Consider the following 6,286-nt stretch of genomic DNA (forward strand, 5'->3'; position numbering starts at 1 on the left):
TTAAGAGCGACCTGGGTCCCTTTATGAGCGAAATGGGTCCTTTTAAGAGCGAAATATGTCCCTTTAAGAGCGACCTGGGTCCCTTTAAGAGCAAAATATGTCCCTTTAAGAGCGACCTGGGTCCCTTTAAGAGCGACCTGGGTCCCTTTAAGAGCAAAATATTTCCCTTTAAGAGGGAAATGGGTCCCTTTAAGAGCGACCTGGGTCCTATTAAGAGCGACCTGGGTCCCTTTAAGAGCCACCTGGGTCCCTTTAAGAGCCACCTGGGTCCCTTTAAGAGCAAAATGGGTCCCTTTAAGTGCTAAATGGGTCCTTTTAAGAGCGACCTGGGTCCCTTTAAGAGCGACCTTGGTCCCTTTAAGAGCGACCGTGGTCCCTTTAAGAGCGAAATATGTCCCTTTAAGAGCGACCTGGGTCCCTTTAAGAGCAAAATATTTCCCTTTAAGAGGGAAATGGGTCCCTTTAAGAGCGACCTGGGTCCCATTAAGAGCGACCTGGGTCCCTTTAAGAGCGACCTGGGTCCCTTTAAGAGCAAAATGGGTCCCTTTAAGAGCTAAATGGGTCCTTTTAAGAGCGACCTGGGTCCCTTTAAGAGCGACCTTGGTCCCTTTAAGAGCGAAATATGTCCCTTTAAGAGCGAAATGGGTCCCTTTAAGAGCGACCTGGTTCCCTTTAAGAGCGACCTGGTTCCCTTTAAGAGCGACCTGGGTCCCTTTAAGAGCAAAATGGGTCCCTTTAAGAGCTAAATGGGTCCCTTTAAGAGCGAAATGTGTCCCTTTAAGAGCGACCTTGGTCCCTTTAAGAGCTAAATATGTCCCTTTAAGAGCGAAATGGGTCCCTTTAAGAGCGACCTGGGTCCCTTTAAGAGCGACCTGGGTCCCTTTAAGAGCGAACTGGGTCCCTTTAAGAGCGACCTGTGTCCCTTTAAGAGCGAAATATGTCCCTTTAAGAGCAAAATGGGTCCTTTTAAGAGTGACCTGCATCCCTTTAAGAACGACCTGGGTCCCTTTAAGAACGACCTGGATCCCTTTAAGAGCGACCTGCATCCCTTTAAAAATGACCTGGGTCCCTTTAAGAGCGACCTGGGTCCCTTTAAGAGCGAAATATATCCCTTTAAGAGCGACCTGGGTCCCATTAAGAGCGACCTGGGTCCCTTTAAGAGCAAAATGGGTCCCTTTAAGAGCTAAATGGGTCTTTTTAAGAGCGACCTGAGTCCCTTTAAGAGCGACCTTGGTCCCTTTAAGAGCGAAATATGTCCCTTTAAGAGCGAAATGGGTCCCTTTAGGAACGACCTGGTTCCCTTTAAGAGCGACCTCGATCCCTTTAAGAGCGACCTGGGTCCCTTTAAGAGCAAAATGGGTCCCTTTAAGAGCGACCTGGGTCCCTTTAAAAACGAAATATATCCCTTTAAGAGCGAAACGGGTCCCTTTAAGAGCGACCTGGATCCCTTTAAGAGCGAAATGGGTCCTTTTAAGAGCGAAATATGTCCCTTTAACCCCTAGACGACCCTGGACGTAGGGTTACGTCATGGAAGTCTGTCCCCAGACGACCCATGACGTAACCTTACGTCATGGGTGTTATTCCCGCTATGAAGCGCGCTCCGGAGCGGAGCGCGCTTCATAGGAGGTGGGGGCCGGCTGCAGTGAGCAGCCGGGACCTCACCGGTAATGACACGCTGCAGCGATCGCGCTGCCGCGTGTCATTAACCCCTTAAACGCCGCGCGACCGCAGCGTTTAAGTGTAAGTGACAGGGGGAGTCCCTTGTCACTTACTGATCGGGACCCCCGCAGTGTGACTGCGGGGGTCCCGATCGGTAAAACGGACTGCAGGAGGTCTCTCACCTGCCTCCGTGCGGTCCGATCGGCGATCTGCTACTCTAAGCCTGCACAGGCAGGCTCAATGAGCAGATCGCCGATAACACTGATCAATGCTATGCCTATGGCATAGCATTCATCAGTGTAGAAATCAGACTAATCTATGTACAAGTCCCCCAAAGGGACTTCAAAAGTGTAAAAAAAAAAAAGTTCAAAACACTAACACACAACCCCAAAGCCCCTCCCCCAATAAAAGTCTAAATCACCCCACTTTCCCATTATATAAATAAAACATATAAAAATGAATAAATAGATAAACATATAATATACCGTAGCGTGCGTAATTGTCCGATCTATTAAAATATAACAAGCGTCATTGCGACCGGTAAACGGCGTACACGAAAAGAGGGGAAAAAGTGCGCAGATTACCGATTTTATGTTACATTATATATTAAAAAAAATCAATAAAAAGTGATCAAAACGTCCGATCTTCACAAATATGGTATTAATAAAAACTAGAGATCATGGCGGAAAAAATGACACCCCATACAGCCCCATAGGTGAAAAAATAAAACCGTTATAAGCATCACAATAGGCCCATTTTATTAATATTTAATTTCCAAAAAAAAGGATTTCATAAAAAAAAAAAAATATAACATTAGAGAATCTGTGTAACCTGCATATGGTTGTGTTCGGGCTGATCTATAGAATAATAGTATCATGTCGCTTTTACCATATAGTGCATTACGTAGACACAGGAACCCCCCAAACGTTACCATATTGCATTCTTTCTTACGATTTCACCTATTTATATCTTCATAAATAATATATTTGGAATTCCATCATACATGTTATGGTAAAATGAATGACGCCATTACAAAGTACAACTATTCCTGTAAAAAACAAGCACTTACATGGCTTGTAGATAGAAAACTGAGAGTGCTAGAGCTCTTAGAAGGGGAGGAGGGAAAAACGAAAGCACTAAGATCAAAATTTGCGCGGTCCACTGGGTCATTTTGGGCCTAGTCCTCAAAGGGTTAAGAGCGACCTGGGTCCCTTTAAGAGCAAAATATGTCCCTTTAAGAGCGACCTGGGTCCCTTTAAGAGCGACCTGGATCCCTTTAAGAGCTCTTAAAGCGACCCAGGTCGCTCTTAAAGGGACGGGAGCCAAGTTGCTTCTAAACGGATGGGACCCAAGTCTCTCTTAAAGGGACGGCACCCAGGATTAAAGTTTCTCTTAAATGGAAGTCACTGGTAAAGGGGCGCTATGCCCTATGCACTATTTTTTTCCCTGGAAATGCAAATCTAGTTCCTCCATGCTCCCCGCAGTCTCTGTCAGCCCTTGTGTTTCCCATCCTCTCCATTCCTGTACAGTAACTTATAATATCACATATTCTGCTGTTTCTGAATGTTTGTTTCATTTGTTTTACATGTTATTCAGAATAATATATCATTATTTTTGGGGTGTGGAACCAATTGTCTACATTTCTATGATTTCTTATGGGAAAATTTGCTTTGGTTTAAGAGTGGATTAGGATTACAAGCACGTACCTGGAACAAATTATGCTCGTAATCCAAGGCACCACTCTATATATATATGTGTATGTATATATATATATATATATATATATATATATATATATATATATATATATATATATATACACTGTATGTATTTAGAGGTTTACAGTCTTGTGAAAGACTACACAGGAAATTTTTTATGAAACTTTTTCAACTTGCTTCTGCAAATCTTGTGTACACCCTGTATATAGCAGCAGGGGCGTAGCTAATGTCTCCTGGGCCCTGGTGCGAGAGGCCAACTTGGGCCCCCCCCCCCTCCTTTCACGACCAAGTGATGCTATTGTGTGTGTGTGTATATATATATATATATATATATATATATATATATATATATATATATATATATATATATATATATATATACACACACAGTGGTGCCTTGGATTATGAGCATAATTCGTTCCAGGACCGTGCTTGTAATCCAAATCCACTCTTAAACCAAAGTAAATTTTCCTATAAGAAATCATGTAAATGCAGACAATTGGTTCCGCACCCCAAATATATTTATTATTCTGTACTGTACAGTAATGGAGAGGATGGGAAACACAAGGGCTGACAGAGACTGCAGGGAGCATGAAGGAATGAGCAGTACAGATGTGGGCACATACATGCAGCACTCTCTGTCCGGGGAGAGAGGGGTTACAGCTATGGAGAGATTACCCCCCCCCCACAGTCCTGTCCCCTGATGTAAGCCCCAGCCTGAAGGGGATCTGCTATGATTTGGAAGGTGTTTAGAGTACAGTGCTGTAGACCCCGCTATGCAGGCCATGCCCCTTCTCCACTCGCGCTCCCACCCAATACAGGAAGTTCTTAAACCAAAGCAATGTTCTTAAACCAAGTCACAATTTTGAAAAACTGTGAGCTCTTAAACCAAAACGCTCTTAAACGAAGTTACTCTTAAACCAAGGTACCACTGTATGTATGTATATATATATATATATATATATATATATATATATACACACACACACCAAGACAGATATTACCTATTACCGCCATACTGTTACCGACCAAATCCTGTATACTGAGACCAATATTACCAGTAATACCAGTATATAGGGAGGAAACATTACCGCCACACCACAACCACTACCATCACCACCATATTGTTACTGACCAAATCCAGTATACTAAATCACCTCATCCAGTCATATAGAGGTGGCCCCAGCTCTACACAGGCTCTATACACCATATACATTACTGTGCAGTTATATCAGGTGACTCACAGGAGACGTCTTTTCTGATCGGAGTTCTTTCCTTTTCATCATCTTCTCCATCCGTCCTGGGCCATTATGAGAACTTCTCCGAGCCACGAATCCACAGAATCTGCCAGACAGACATATTAGGCTCCTCACACTGACACCATCCTCATCTATATACACACTGCACATCTGTACTGTCCCCTTTACACCCTCATTTAGTGGGTAGCCCTGACTCTGTGACCTCCTAATAATATATGCCCCCCTCTGTGTATTCCCTCTCCCCCTATGTTGCCCCCCCAAATAGATGGCCCCCTCCCTTATAGATGGCCCCCTCTACCCCCTCCCTTATAGATGGCCCCCTCTACCCCCTCCCTTATAGATGGCCCCCTCTCTCCTCACCCTCCCTTATGGATGGTCCCCTCTCCCCCCACCCTCCCTTATAGATGGCCCCCTCTCCCCCCACCCTCCCTTATAGATGGTCCCCTTCCCCCCCCCCCTCCCTTATAGATGGTCCCCTTCCCCCCCCCCCCCTCCCTTATAGATGGTCCCCTTCCCCCCCCCTCCCTTATAGATGGTCCCCTTCCCCCCCTCCCTTATAGATGGTCCCCTTCCCCCCCTCCCTTATAGATGGTCCCCTTTCCCCCCCTTTATAGATGGTCCCTTTCCCCCCCCTCCCTTATAGATGGTCCCCTTCCCCCCTCCCTTATAGATGGTCCCCTTCCCCCCCTCCCTTATAGATGGTCCCCTTTCCCCCCCTTTATAGATGGTCCCCTTCCTCCCTCCCTTATAGATGGTCCCCTTCCCCCCCTCCCTTATAGATGGTCCCCTTCCCCCCCCTCCCTTATAGATGGTCCCCTTTCCCCCCCTTTATAGATGGTCCCCTTCCTCCCTCCCTTATAGATGGTCCCCTCCCCCCCCCACCCTCATAGATGGCCCCCCTCTTTCCCCCCACCCTCATAGATGGCCCCTCTTTCCCCCCACCCTCATAGATGGCCCCTCTTTCCACCCACCCTCATAGATTGCTCCTCTTTCCACCCACCCTCATAGATGGCCCCCCTCTTTCCCCCCACCCTCATAGATGCCCCCCTCCCTCATAGATGGCCCCCTCCTTTCCCCCCACCCTCATAGATGGCCCCCTCCTTTCCCTCCACCCTCATAGATGGCCCCCTCTTTCCCCCCACCCTCATAGATGCCCCCCTCCCTCATAGATGGCCCCCTCCTTTCCCCCCACCCTCATAGATGGCCCCCTCCTTTCCCCCCACCCGTACAGGCTGATAAAAAAAACAAAACTTAACTCACCTGACATCGCGCTCCCACGTTGATCCTCACTCCTCCTGGTCTGTCCCCGGCTGCTGCGCGGCTGCCGGGGGTGTCGCGTTTTATCCCCGGCAGCGCGCGCATCCCAGAACTCCCTGCGCGCCGGAAACCGGAAGTCAGGGCCCAAGGCGCGCAGGGAGTTCTGGGATGCGCGCGCTGCCGGGGGTAAGACGCGACACCCCCGGCAGCAGCCGGGGGAAGACGGAGCCCGACTCTTGTGACCGCAAGCAAAACAATGCTTGCGGTCACAAGAGTGATTGATCGGGGGGCCCCGCGGGCCCCCCTTGTGGCGGGCCCGGTCGCGGCGGCGACCCCCGCGACCACGGTGGCTACGCCACTGTATAGCAGACAGGAGGAGGAAGAGGTTTAGCT

Source organism: Dendropsophus ebraccatus, chromosome 11, assembly GCF_027789765.1.
Source record: "Dendropsophus ebraccatus isolate aDenEbr1 chromosome 11, aDenEbr1.pat, whole genome shotgun sequence".
NCBI classification, from domain to species: Eukaryota; Metazoa; Chordata; class Amphibia; order Anura; family Hylidae; genus Dendropsophus; species Dendropsophus ebraccatus.